Here is a 15,790-nt window from a genome sequence, read left to right as displayed (position 1 = left end):
TCAAGAAGAAATCATATTTCTACCCCAAAGACTGAAGATATATGGGATGACGATGATATTATTCCTCAATGCTACAAATGTCAAGGATTTGGTCCTATTTCTCCAGACTGTCCAACTAAGGATATTCGATGGAAGAGAAATGCATACCTGCTACTCTTAATTATTCCCCTGACGAGGATAATCAAGACTGTATGATAGACCATGTTGCAACCACTGCAGAAGTCTGATTCAGCAATACTTTCAACAATAGATACTCAAGAAGAGTTCACTTCTAAGATTTTTCAACAAGAATTTCTTTGTGAAGATAAAAGCATTCAGACTCTTGAATCTGAAATCAAAGGAAGAAAATCATCGCTTGATCAAATCAGACTAAGTTATCTGAATGATAAATAAAAACTTAACAAGCGTCTTGTGAAAATCGAACTCTCTCCATGTTCCGAGAAAGAACAAGTATCTAAACTTATCCATGACATCAATTGTTGTCAAGATGAAATCAGAAAGCTAAAAGTAGAGAATTCGAAATTGAGGAATAAACTTGTTTGTTCTTGTAAATCAACTCTTGATTTGAATATATCAAAAAATGATAACAATAAAAGGTTGAATAAACCTATCAAACCTAAGGGTTGTAATCGAAATACTTCTGGACCTTGTTTCCGATGCAGACAATTGGGGGACTATCAAAAACAATTCCCTAGTATCTCACAGAGACAGAAACTCTGTCAATCCAAAAAATCAAGATTTAAGTCCAAATCAAAAATCACCTTAGAGAATCAACTTGGGAAATTGAATAATGTGATTTATAGATATCAAGATCTTGTCTCAGATTTGAGAAAAGAACTTAACAGTTCAAAAGTATAAGACTCTCAAACCTGTAAGAATGTTGAAATTTCTAAGGGAAGAAAATTCAACAACCGAAAATTGATAACCTAACTTGGTTATTATAAACAAGAATCCTTATTGTTTATCTTCAAAAATAAACAGTAAGGATATATGTAAATATTTTAATATAAATATTTCTAAATAGATTTTCGGTTAAGGTAAATAAATAAAATAATATTCTCAAAGATCGTGAGAAAAACTTCTCTTATTTATAAGAGGATGGGTTTTACATTTCATTTTATAGATATCTGACATAATGTCTACCTCTAGATGCAACTCTCACAAAGTTAAAAAGGTCTGGACTATATTGTTTCCTAACAAGAAACTTCGTCTTGAATATTCGGATGGTGATTCAGACTCAACTCGAGAACTTCATCAAGATGTTCCTAATGAAGAGATTTCCTTCCTTAATGATAATCTTCTCAAGAATATTTCACTAAAATTATATCTAATTTTGTGTGAAGTAAGGAACATGGAAAGGGATTCCTAAGAGATCTCCTGATATGACTCCAAAGCAAACCAAGAAACCTAAGAGAGTTGAAGACTCTTATTTAAAGGAAAAATAAACATCAATGTTTTGATTTGCTTTAATATTGTATAAGGTCTATTTTTGAATAAAACTATCATTATTAATGAATAAAATTATTTCTTTATAATTTTTCTTGTGATAGTTACCGATTACATAGCCTGTGAATGAATGTTTATATTTTTGCTATGTGTATTCGGTTTATGGGATGTCTGATTTCGGTTTTCATTAACCTTGATATTCGATCTCATATGATGTGACCCTTATGGTTTGTGTGGCTTTTTGATTTAGCGGGATTAAGTTGTAGCCCATGTTGGTAGGCTTTATCAAATGATCATAAGGTGTTCCAATTGAAACTCATATGTGAAAAGTCACAATATGTTGAATCAATTTATGTTTATATTTGAGTTGTATTTAGCATAACTTATGTGTTTCGGGTTTTCAACTTTTGTTATTGGCATGCATTAGTTAAAGTTGTTTCAACCTTTCTCTGGTAAAGGTTGCTCTTGTTGTTGTTCTTTTGTTTTGAGAGAGGATGACAACACACTGGGGGAGAGTTCTTATTTGAACTTGCGCTTAATGATATATCGTTCTGGGGAGAAGAGGCTGTGGAATCTGAGGTAACGAATTTGTTAGTTAATCATTTTCATGTTTAAGAAAAGCCTGTTTATATTGTATATATTTTTCTTTTGCTTAACAAAATTTCGGTAGAATTGATATGTTCCATTATTGTGTATGGATGTGTGTGTGTCTGATTCAATTATTTCTGGTTAAGAAATACTGTGTCTATTTATTTAGCTTATTGTTTGGTATCTTCTTTATTGTTGGGTATCAAGTGTTTTTGCTTAACGAAATTCGGTGCAATTGCGGTGCTGTAATGTCTACGTTTGTTTCAATTGCTTCCGGTTAAGAAAATAATTGTGCAAGTCAATTTATTTTGGTTTGTATGTATTGTTTATGGCTTAACAAAATACGGGATCATTTATTTAGTCCAAATCGATTCCGGATAAGAGAAACTAAATTAATTTTGATATTAGTTAGACTTATAAAATTGAATGATACAGTTATTCAAGTTTAATCGAACGTCTTGACAAGAAAAACTAGTTAACTAACTATTAATGGTGGTTTTTAGCTTAGGGTTTAAATCGTAAAACCGCACATCTGACATGACGTCACTATGACCATTAACGCATTTATTAGACCAATCAGCATGCCTATGTAAGAATTACTAGGGTACCTTTTTTCTATGTGTCATGTTCCACGGCAAAACCCTTAACATTGACCGACATCATCTATGCCAAACCCTAATTCTCATGCTACCGTGCCAACAACAAACCACGCAAGCCACGTCTCCGCGCCAAGGCATGCCAACCATGCCAGCCGCATCACCATGCCAATGGAAAACCATGCCAGCCGCACCACCTTGCCATCCACGTCTCCGCGCCAAGGCATGCCAACCATGCCAGCCGCACCACCGTGCCAATGGAAAACCTTGCCAGCCACGTCTCCGAGCCAAGGCATGCCAACCATGCCAGCCGCACCACCGTGCCAATGGAAAGCCATGCCAGCCACGTCTCCGCGCCAAGGCATGCCAACCATGCCAGCCGCACCACATGTGCCAATGGCATGCCGCGCCAGCCATCTTGCCGCGCCTAAGCCATGCCATGCCGGCCTTCCCTTCATGGCTGCCAAAACGAAGGCGTGCGACAATCAACGACCACCCTTCCATCTTAGATGCAAATCTCAGCCATCCAAGGTCACCAACCAACGCATGGTAACCTTTGGCCCAATGCTAAAACCCTTGTTTGGCCGCGCCTAAAACATGTCAAGGCATGCCGACCATGCCACATATGCCAATGGCATGCCGCGCTAGCCACCTTGCCGCGCCTAAGCCATGCCATGCTGGCCTTCCCTTCACCGCTGCAAAAACGAAGGCGTGAGACAATCAACAACCACCCATCCATCTTAGATGCAAATCTCAGCCGTCCAAGGTCACCAACCAACGCATGGTAACCTTTGGCCCAACACCAAAACCCTAGTTTGGCCGCTCCTAAAACATGCCAAGGCATGCCGACCATGCCACATTTCCAATGGCATGTCGCGCCATCCACCTTGCCGCGCCTAAGACATGCCATGTCGGCCTTCCCTTCATGGCTGCCAAAACGAAGGCGTGCGACAATCAACGGCCACCCTTCCATTTTAGATACAAATCTCAGCCGTCCAAGGTCACCAACCAACGCATGGTATTCTTTATCCCAATGCCAAAACCCTAGTTTGGTCGCGCCTAAAACATGCCAAGGCATGCCGACCATGCCACATATGCTAATGGCATGCCGCGCCTAAGCTATGCCATGCCTCCATTCCCTTCACGGCTGCCAAAACGAAGGCGTGCGATAATCAACATCCACCCTTCCATCTTAGATGTAAATCTCAGTCGTCCAAGGTCACTAACCAACGCATGGTAACCTTTGGCCCAACGCCAAAATCCTGGTTTGGTCGCGCCTAAAACATGCCAAGGAATACCGACCATGCCACATGTGCTAATGGCATGCCGCACCATCCCCCTTGCCGCGCCTCAGCCATGCCATGCCGGCCTTCCCTTCACGGCTGCAAAAACGAAGGCATGCGACAATCAACATCCACCCTTCCATCTTAGATGCAAATCTCAGCCGTCCAAGGTCACCACACAACGCATGGTAACCTTTGGCCCAACGCCAAAACCCTAGTTTGGCCGCGCCTAAAACATGCCAAGGCATGCTGACCATGCCACATGTGCCAATGGCATGCCGCGACAGCCACCTGTCGCGCCTAAGCCATGCCATGTCGGCTTTCCATTCACGGCTGCCAAAACGAAGGTGTGCGACAATCAACGGCCACCCTTCCATCTTAGATGCAAAATATCGACCGTAGAAGGTCACCACCGATCTGGCAAGTCTCTCAAGCTCAACTTGCCAGACAACAACAACATGCTACATGTTTTCCATGAAAACACTCGAGACATCAACACATGTCACATACTGGAGGATGATCATTGGGTATTGGTTTGGCGGTTTACAGCGTGCGGCGTACATTACGTCTGTTACAAGACAATGTCATAAGGATGAGGCGGTTATTAAATACATGGAGTAATGGTAAAACGCTTTCTTTTATGGAACATAAATTCCAAGCGTTACCAGTTACCACCTCCTCCCATTTACTCATCCGTTTTCCATTTTTTACGAGACCAGAGTACGTATCATTTCGACTTGTATAAATAGGTCTTACCTATTTCCACCGAACAACAAGTTCTGGTCAGGATCATACAACACTAAGAAAATATTTGCTAGCTTTCCCATCTGTTAGCTTCCCACTTTCTGATGCAAGTCACAAAACAATTACTCTTCCAGGATCAACTATTCTGGTCTCAACACTCTCTTCGCTTCCCTCCCCAAAACCAACCCTTCTCCTCCTCTTTGTGACCGAAGCAAGTATGGAACAGCCATTTCCTTTTTTAGGCCGGATTTGTACAGATTGATCTGTTGAATCTAAAGTACTCCCTTGCAGTAGATTTTTTAGGGTTTAGACTCGTTTCTCACCCACACACCCGAAATTACCGAAATCAGCAGAAACCGTTTTCACCCTCAAACAATTGGCGACCACAGTGGGAGATTGATCTTTCGGTTACAATGTCAACTTTCAATCCTCGATCTCATATTTCGACCCAGACGTCAGGACGGTAGAATCCAAACGACCCGCCCAGGGATCGACGTCTCAGTTACCAGACGGCCCGGTTACCAGTCATGACACGACAAGGGATGACTGGGGACTTTCCACAGTCACGGCGGTGTTTCCCACAAAACTCGGTCTTACACCCGGGAGATTCCTTTTCATCAGGAGATCCAAAAAACCGAGTAAGTCTTGCTAGACAAAATACATGGTCTACTACTTCAAATCTTCACAGGCGAAATAAAAAACCGATAGCCATATTTTTCCCGTATTTCATGCTTTCTACTATCGCACAACATTCACAATTCTATGACTTCCCTTGGGTACTCATGCCACTTATATTAATAGCCAAAAAAATCAATATTCTAAAACATTTCATTCCAAATAATAATCCAAGACCCTCAGGGGTAATACTTTTCTATCAACCCAAAAATCCAGAAAATCAAAACCATAAACCAAGCGCTTTGTTTGCCTTTCAAAAAAAAAAACAATCACCTACCCGTACGTGCCTACTTTGCATAATAATGATTAGCCGTCACTATTCATGAGGTAGCCGACGTTACTACGGTGATATTCGAAGAGGAATTGTTTATGACGAAGTGTTTCTACAAGTTTATGAAACCCTAATACAGTTTTTTTAAATAAAATAAACAAACCCTAAACTAAAATTGTCTAAAATAAAATTGTCTTCTTTTCTGTTCTTTTTGCTTTAATCTTTAGCTCAAAGTCTTTATGAAATCACCAAACTCCTTGGCTCAATTTTCTTTATGATCCAGAACCTGTAGACACAAGATAAATACCCAAAAACATAAAAAAGGACAAAAATAAAAAAAATAAAAATAAATAAATCTAAAACAGAAAAACAAGTCCGCGTCGGCGGCGCCAAAAATTGATGTGATTTGTAGATAGTGGTAAAAGTGGTTCGATTCTCAGACTTGTGAAGGATATTAATTAGACTTCAACTCTAATACTAAAATAGAAAACTCACTAAAAATTATAGCAAACTCAATCAAAGATGATATCCATACTAAAAGAAACATTGAGGCTAAGATTCCACTATTTTCCAAATTCAAAGTGATTAAATCAATACTTATATTTGTGCAATTTTCTTGTTTAGTTTGATTCTAAAATATTGCAACAAGTAGATTTTCAAAAGTAACAACTGTAAATACCAAGTATGAAGCATCAAAAGTCTTAAAACTAAGCATACTCCATCAAAATAGATCACAATCACTCAAATAAAAATCATATTCAATAATAGTTCAAGGAAAATAATCATGTAATTATTGCAAATAAAAAGATAAAATAGAATATACCACTTTTTGTTGGAAAAATTGCTTCCTCTATCGCCTCAGCAATGGGGTTTAGCTCCTCATATTAATCATGATCTCAAAATGTGTGTTTGTTGCTCAAAAGATGATTAAAAGAGTGAAAAGTAATAACACAGACTGTTTGCAACAGTGTATTGGTGTTGCAAAACAGCTGTTACAATTGAACTGTTACAGAAAAACTGTTGCTTTGTCGCTGATTTTAAGACCCTAGAATAAGACTGCCCTGAACAGCTTAATGTTCTTCAGCTGTTAAACAACGACACTTTTCTGCGACTGTCTACTGAGCGTCAATGTTCTTCGCGTTCTTCTTCTTCAGCAGCAGCAGCAGCAGCAGAAACAGAGTTTGGTAAAGCTCTGATTTCTTCTTCTCTAGCTCTCCTTAGGTTCCCAAACTCTCAACACCTCTTATATATGACCCAAGACATCTATTTATATCAAAAATACCGATTAAATCTCTCTCAAATCTTCCAAAATCTCTTTCCTTCTCTTCACGGCCAAGTTGCGACAATTTCTTGTTTTATGATTTCTATGCGTTTCGGAGCTTTCCTTTTTATTCTAAACTCTTCCTTAGATAGATACAAATCTTTGGGAAGGTTTACAGCGCTTTAATCTCTCTAAAATTCCCTAAAACAGGTCACACACGTGACTTTCCATATTTTTTTGTTGTGAGAAAAATCCGTCGACTGAGCCCATTCTAATCTATTTAAACACCCATATCAGATTCCTAGACCCATAAGGAGTCTATCCTATGAAAATCAGAGGTTTAGTCGACCTCAAATTCCTTCAAATCACGATTTCCAAAACTGCTCTTTAACTGCACTTTTTTCCCGCCAAAAACCTGATTTTTGAATGTTGAAGATGGTTTCCCCTTATCCAGAGTAGGGGTGCGATTAGCAACTGCTTGGAAATGGGATGCCCTTAGTAATTAGGTTACCCCTTACCCAAAGTGAGAGTCTGAATAGCAAATGTCCTCCGGGTGCTTTCCGACAACTTTTCGAGCCAATTTTTTCCAAAAATGTTTATTGGCCAAAAATACCTACAAATAAATAAAACACCATAATAAGTACAATAATGAGCCCTAACAACATATAGAATCGAGACTAATCGGACACAAAAATGTGTCTATCAAATACCCCCAAACCTATTATTTTCTAGTCCTCCAGCAAAAATAAAATAGAAATAAAATCCTAACTCACTGTCGCAGGCATCGTCGATTGCATTTAGCGTATGCAATAAGCCTTTAAACCCCTAGGTGTACCTAGTGGCGGAGTGTTGTCTCCGGAGGGCTTACCAGAGGTATACCCACAAAACCTTTTTACTCCAGACCCTAGCTATCTACACAGAACCTTGGAAGGCACTAAAGAATCTCCTTGGTTGGCATACTTATTGACTACAGGAGGAAGTACCCTGATGCGAAATTCCAATTGTTGTACACGAGTTTGCACTCAAGCATACTAAAATTCATATGAAGTGACAAAGCTCTACTCAGATAGTCGCACTATGGACATCAATATTCGGAGTCAAAACTAATCACATGTATAGATCAAGAAGATGGATATAGAAAAACATAGATGGTTTTGATGTTTACTAGGTGAACGGTGTTTCTCATATCTGTCTGAAAGGCCTCCGCCAAAATGAACCTATCCTAATGGACTGAGATACTAGTCTAACTAATATCAACACACTGGCATATACAAGGGAACCAATGATTCATAATCCTAACTCTAGGTCAACACAACTGGCATATACAAGGGTTACAGTGGCCGACTTTATTGAATTTATTCCAGTTGGTCTAATGGTCTGGTCTTTTTTTTTTTTGTATCTCAATCACTCTAATTCACTCTAGCATTGGTAACAACTTGAATCGTTAGCCCCACCTAATCACTTAGAGAAACATAGTTTAAAAACAAAACAAAATAAAAACAGAAGTGAAAAGGACTCAACGAGATATGGTGAAACTATCATGTTATTTCTAACACCTGAGCTCTGTGCTTTTATGAATAGACTCTTTAGATGTTGCCATCTAGTCAGATTGGTTCCTCAAATCCTACAACCAAAATGCTTCCATACACTTAGATTGGTTAGTGCCATCCTTAATAGGGATAAATTTCTAGGCTCTGGAGTTTATTTATTGCAACGAAAAGGTAACAAAAAGTTCTACCCCACCCCCAAACTTAAATCTAACATTGTCCTCAATGTTTCTAATCAAAGAACAATACCAAAAATATAAGTAACAAGAGGAAATAGTAAAGAGAGAAGTCGGAAAGATAGTACCTGGGTGAAGTGTAACCAAAAACTACAAAAATATTATACAACATACAAAATCGCCTCGATGGTCAATCAAGGTAAACAGGGTCCTCCAGAGGGACCTCCTCAACATCACCTGTAGGAAAAGGCTTTAAAAAGGGCTTCAGTCGCTGACCGTTAACCTTCGAAAAACTACTACCATCTGGTGTCTCAATCTCAACAGCGCCATGAGGAAAAACAGTACGGACCACAAAAGGACCGGTCCACCGAGAGCGCAACTTCCCGGGGAATAGATGCAAACGAGTGTCATACAGAAGAACTTTTTGACCTGAAGAAAATGACTTTCGCAAAATATTCCTATCATGCACAAGTTTCATTTTGTTCTTGTACTCCTTAGCACTATCGTATGCATCTCTACGAATCTCGTCCAACTCATTGAGCTGGAGCTTTCTTTGAGCTCCTGCCTTGTCAAGTGAAAAGTTTAAGTTCTTAATAGCCCAATAGGCTCGATGCTCTAACTCAACAGGCATGTGACATGCCTTTCCAAACACTAAACGATAAGGTGACATTCCAATGGGTGTCTTAAACGCAGTACGGTAAGCCCATACGACATCAGTAAGCCTCGAAGACCAGTCTTTACTATTTGGATTAACTGTTTTCTCTAGAATACGTTTAATTTCCCTATTGGAAACCTCTACCTGACCACTAGTCTGAGGGTGATATGGGGTTGCTACTTTATGGGTAATACCGTATTGTTTCATTAAAAGAGAAACGGTCTATTACAAAAGTGTGAACCTCCATCACTAATTATAGCTCGCGGCGTACCAAAACGTGTAAGTATATTCTCTTTCAAAAACTGGACTACGACCCTGTGGTCATTCGTTTACACGGAACCGCCTCAACCCACTTAGACACATAGTCTACAGCGACAAGTATGTAAAGATAACCAAACGAAATAGGAAATGGACCCATAAAATCAATGCCCCACACATCAAAGACCTCAATCACTAAAATAGGGTTCAAAGGCATCATATTTCTACGGGAAATGGTTCCTAACTTCTGGCAACGCTCACAAGAAACACAATGACTATGGGAATCTTTAAACAACGAAGGCCAGTAAAATCCACACTGCAAAATCTTAGCAGCAGTCTTCTTAGCACTAAAATGACCCCCACATGCATGTTCATGACAAAAGGAGATAATACTAGACTGGTCACTCTCAGATACACATCTCCTAATAATCTGGTCCGGACAATACTTAAACAGATAAGGATCGTCCCAAAAGAAATGCTTAACCTCGGCTAAAAACCTAGAACGATCTTGCTTACCCCAATGTTGAGGGGTTCGACCAGTAACAAGATAATTCACTATATTTGCATACCAAGGTGATTGGGAAACAGAACAATTGTTCATCAGGAAAGCTATCCCTTATAGGAAGGGAATCACTAGGGGAACTAACAACTAGCCTAGACAAGTGATCTGCTACTACATTTTCTGCACCCTTTTTTCTCTAATGTCTGGGGAAAATTCCTGTAACAATAGGATCCATCTAATCAATCTAGGTTTGGTATCCTTTTAGATAAAAGGTATTTCAAAGCAGCATGATCTGTATAGATTATGATCTTAGAACCTAATAGGTAGACCTAAACTTATCCAAGGCAAACACGATGGCTAAAAGTTCCTTCTCGGTAGTTGTGTAGTTCATTTGGGCATCATTCAGAGTTTTGCTAGCATAATAAATCACATGAAGTAATTTGTTTTCTCGTTGTCCTAAAACGACGCCTATAGCATAATCTGAAGAATCACACATAATCTCAAAGGGTAGGTTCCAGTTAGGTGCCTGGACTATCGGGGCAGTAGTGAGTAAAGTTTTAAGCTTCTCAAAAGCCTCTAAACAAGCATCATCAAAGACAAACTTAACATCTTTTGCAAGCAAATTGCAAAGAGGTCTAGAAATCAAGCTAAAATCCTTAATGAATCGACGGTAAAAACCTGCATGCCCTAGGAATGACCTAATATCTTTTACGGTTTTTGGGACCTGTAAAGTCTTAATAAGGTCAACTTTGGCTTTGTCTACCTCTATACCCTTTGAAGAGACGATGTGCCCTAATACAATTCCTGATTTAACCATGAAATGGCATTTTTCCCAATTAAGCACTAAATTTTTTTCCTTACACCTAGTCAACACTAATGTCAAATGATGCAAGCACTCATCGAAAGATGAACCAAACACTGAAAAATCATCCATAAAGACCTCTAAGAACCGTTCTAACCACCATATCAGAAAATATGCTCATCATACAACGCTGAAAAGTTGCAGGGGCATTACATAGCCCGAAAGGCATGCGTCTATACGCAAAGGTACCAAAGGGACAGGTAAAAGTGGTTTTCTCTTGGTCTTCTGGGGCAATAACGATCTGATTATAACCGGAGTAGCCATCTAAGAAGCAATAGTGACTATGTCCAGCTAATCGCTCTAGCATTTGGTCGATAAAAGGAAGGGGAAAGTGATCCTTCCTTGTGACCTTGTTCAATTTCCTATAGTCAATACACACACGCCATCCCGTGGTCACTCGGGTTGGGATTAATTCATTATTATCATTCTGGACTACAGTGATACCTGATTTCTTGGGGACAACCTGAACAGGGCTGACCCACTTACTGTCTGAAATTGGGTAAATAATACCCGCATCTAACAACTTAAGCACCTCTTTTCGAACTACCTCTTTCATGTTAGGGTTCAGTCGACGTTGCATCTCCCTAGAAGGTTTGGAGTCTTCCTCTAAATGAATCTGATGCATACACACAGTAGGACTTATACCCTTAATGTCTGCTATAGTCCACCCTAAAGCTTCCTTATTGTCTTGAAGTACATTTACTAGCCTACTTTCCTGATCACTATCCAAATTGGAAGCTACAATCACAGGTAAAGTCTCAGATGGGCCTAAAAACACATACTTTAGAGTATCGGGTAGTGGTTTAAGGTCCAACTTTGGGGGCTCTTCTAAAGAAGGAATTAGGGTAGTCTCAGAAACTGGTAACGGTTCGAACCTAGCTTTCCATCTATCAGTGTCTAACACAGGGGTAGAATCTAATAGAGCATTCACCTGTTCAATAGTGCTATCGTCGTCAAAATCTAAACCAAAATGGGATAGACAACTTTCTAATGGGTCTTCAGACAAGATGTTTGGTAATGACTCCTGAACTAAGGCTTCTATCATGTTCACCTCCTCAACACATGTGTCATCTAGCTCATGAGGTTGCTTACTGACATTAAAAATGTTCATCTCCATAGTCATATTACCAAAAGATAAACTCATCACACCATTTCGACAGTTAATGATCGCATTAGACGTAGCTAAAAATGGGCGACCTAAAATCACAGGTATCTGGTTCTCTGGGTCAGGGACAGGTTGGGTATCTAGGACCACGAAATCCACTGGATAAATAAACTTGTCGACCTCAATAAGAACATCCTCGATAACACCTCGAGGGATTTTAACAGACCTATCAGCTAACTGCAGTGTCATCTGAGTAGGTTTCATTTCACCAAGTCCTAGCTGTAAGTATACATGGAATGGCAGTAAGTTCACACTGGCTCCTAAGTCAAGTAAAGCTTTTTCTACCCGGAAGTTACCTATTGTGCAAGCAATGGTAGGAGAACCTGGGTCTTTGTACTTTGGAGTTGTGGTGTTCTGAATGATTGAACTTACGTGACTAGCTAAAAAGGCTTTCTTATGGACGCTAAGTTTTCGCTTTCGCGTACACATATCCTTAAGGAACTTGGCATAAGCAGGAATTTGCCTAATTGCATCTAATAAGGGAAGGTTTATGGTAACTTGCTTAAAAACCTCCACTATGTCATTAAAGTTCGATTCCTTCTTTGTTGGTACTAATAGCTGAGGAAATGGGGCTCTAGGCCTAAAATCAGACCTTTCAGGAACCGAATTCACATCATCAGAAACTTTATCAGTCTCTTCAGCTACTGGTCCTGAGAGGTGAGATCCTGAGGGGTGAACTACAGTATGTTCACTATCGGGCATGGTTACCTTATTGTCTACAACTCTACCACTTCTAAGGGTTCTAACAACATTCAATTGATTCGATGGTTTTGCACCTAATTCATGAACTCCTCTAGGGTTGGGTTGTGTTTGACTAGGAAACTTACCTTTTTCTCTCAAAGAATCACTTATCAGACCAACCTGGGTTTTTAACTCGGAAATAGCCTGACTATTTTCTTGTCCTATCCTGTTACTAGCTTGTAGACTCTGTTCTACGGATAACTGGAATTTTGCAGTTTGCTGAGTTAACAAGGCGAGAGATTCCTCTAAACTTAGGATTTTCTTATCTGACTGATTCTGAAACTGAGCTAGTCCTGAAGGATTCTTAGTATAGCCAAAACCTGGGGGAGCATTAGAATTACTAAACTGACCTTGACTTTGGCCCTTAGACCACGAAAGGTTCGGATGGTTTCTCCAACCAGGATTATAGGTTTCTGAATATGGGTCAATCTTTTGACGGTTATCAAATCTAGTGTTATTATAAAGAGCATTGGCCTGCTCTTCAATATTCTGGCCTTCCCAAAAAGGCTCCACTCTACCACTAGTCTGGCCCACTTCTAAGGCTTCTAACCTTTTTGCTATAGCAGCAATTTTGGCATCTGATTCATAGCCTCCTTCTACCCTATTAACGTTTCCTCTACTTAAAAGAATTGTTTTCTGGGGTGCCCTACTATTTTCCCATTGCTGGGTTTTTTCGGCGATTTCATTAAAAAATTCCATCGCCGCATCAACAGTTTGGTTTTCAAATCCACCAGTGCATAGAGACTCAACCATGGTCGTTGTGGAATAATCTAAACCCTCATAAAGGATCTGAACTAGCCTAACCTTTTCTAAACCATGATGAGGACACTGGGATAATAAATCATTGAACCTTTCCAAATACCTATATAAAGATTCTCCCTCTTGTTGTGAAAATGTGCATATTTGCGTCCTAATAGACGATGTTTTGTGCCTAGGGAAAAACTTATTGAAAAAGGCAGATGTAAGTTGTTCATATGTCTCAATTGACTCGGAGTCCAAACTATACAGCCACGACTTGGCCTTATCTTTCAGGGAAAATGGGAATAACCTAAGTTTCAAAGCATCATCATCTAAGCCTCTAATTCTTAGAGTACTACAAATTTCCTCAAAATCCCTAACATGGTAATAAGGGTTTTCATTTTCTTTCCCTAAAAAGATTGGGAGCATCTGTAAGGTCCCAGGTTTCAGTTCATAGGGTGCCTCCGTTTCAGCTAACTTAATACACGAAGGACGGGTAGTCCAGTTGGATTCAACAAAGCTTTCAAAGTTGCCATTTCTGGCGCTATCGGAGCAACATGGATTCTCTCCTCAGTCAAAGAACATTCAAAAACAAACTCTTCAAAAGCCGGACTTTCTAGATTAAGGTAATCGAGACGCTTCGAACTACCAGGTTTCTCTTTAACAAATCTACCTAGTGCGTCTCTTTTACGTTCAGGCATACAATAGAATTTTCTAAATTGGAAGGGTAAGCAAACACAGATCAAGGCCGATTCAACCAAATCAAACCTATTGATTTCTAGCAAACAAAAAGCATGATGGCTCCACTTAGATTGTTTCTAGACCATCTTCTAATCCTTCGAACGGGAATTCGTTACAATTTAAGCAAACTCCTCTGGAATCAATCCGAGTTAACGTAAGTTGAATAGAGGCGAGGAAAGCTCGGTGGAGCTTTTATACCCAAGGCCTCACCGGTATTACAAGGCGGCGCAGTCACGCATTCAACTTACAGAAACCGTCAAGAACTTCGAAGTATGCTTAAAAGAGTAACCAATATTTTTCGAATGACTTTCCTGTTAAGCTCGTTACCCTATCGTCTCGTTCTAGTCAAAATTTTAGGCTTAGGTTCGCGTAGGTTACGTGTTCCTAAAGCGTGCAAGAAGAGAACGGTGATGAAATCCGAACCCTTATCTTGTATGTCCAGGCCTTGCCCTTTACTAGAAAAATAAATGTCCTTATTCTGTCCTCAACATATATGCATACGAAGGAGTCCAGTAACTCGCTGACAGGGGATTCGCGAGTGTTTAGAATCTTACCTCCCGTTCCAGACGGGGGATGAATCGGTTGTAGTCGACTCGGGCCACTGACTCCGATGTCTAGTGTACGAACCTAAGGTGCAGAGACAATATCGTAATTGTCCTCCTTCTCTGCAAACAGTTTATATTTAAAGTACCCTTCCGTAGGGTAATAAAAAAAATATAATGTCCCAAAGTCCAAAAAAATAAAGAAAAATTACAAAAATTACAAACCCTAAACTAAAATTGTCTAAAATAAAATTGTCTTCTTTTCTGTTCTTTTTGCTTTAATCTTTAGCTCAAAGTCTTTATGAAATCACCAAACTCCTTGGCTCAATTTTCTTTATGATCCAGAACCTGTAGACACAAGATAAATACCCAAAAACATAAAAAAGGACAAAAATAAAAAAAATAAAAATAAATAAATCTAAAACCCAAAAACAAGTCCGCGTCGGCGGCGCCAAAAATTGATGTGATTTGTAGATAGTGGTAAAAGTGGTTCGATTCTCAGACTTGTGAAGGATATTAATTAGACTTCAACTCTAATACTAAAATAGAAAACTCACTAAAAATTATAGCAAACTCAATCAAAGATGATATCCATACTAAAAGAAACACTGAGGCTAAGATTCCACTATTTTCCAAATTCAAAGTGATTAAATCAATACTTATATTTGTGCAATTTTCTTGTTTAATTTGATTCTAAAATATTGCAACAAGTAGATTTTCAAAAGTAACAATTGTAAATACCAAGTATGAAGCATCAAAAGTCTTAAAACTAAGCATACTCCATCAAAATAGATCACAATCACTCAAATAAAAATCATATTCAATAATAGTTCAAGGAAAATAATCATGTAATTATTGCAAATAAAAAGATAAAATAGAATATACCACTTTTTGTTGGAAAAATTGCTTCCTCTATCGCCTCAGCAATGGGGTTTAGCTCCTCATATTAATCATGATCTCAAAATGTGTGTTTGTTGCTCAAAAGATGATTAAAAGAGT

The 15,790-nt window shown here is 39.1% G+C and overlaps 1 pseudogene; it reads left to right on the top strand.

Moving 5' to 3' along the window:
- The first annotated feature begins 13,581 nt into the window (after positions 1–13,581).
- LOC113307207 lies at positions 13,582–13,681 on the top strand (annotated as a pseudogene).
- Positions 13,682–15,790: the final 2,109 nt, after the last annotated feature.

Source organism: Papaver somniferum, chromosome 8, assembly GCF_003573695.1.
Source record: "Papaver somniferum cultivar HN1 chromosome 8, ASM357369v1, whole genome shotgun sequence".
Lineage (NCBI taxonomy): Eukaryota > Viridiplantae > Streptophyta > Magnoliopsida > Ranunculales > Papaveraceae > Papaver > Papaver somniferum.
Note: the sequence above shows the minus strand (reverse complement) of the source record. Positions and strands in the feature narration are given on the sequence as shown.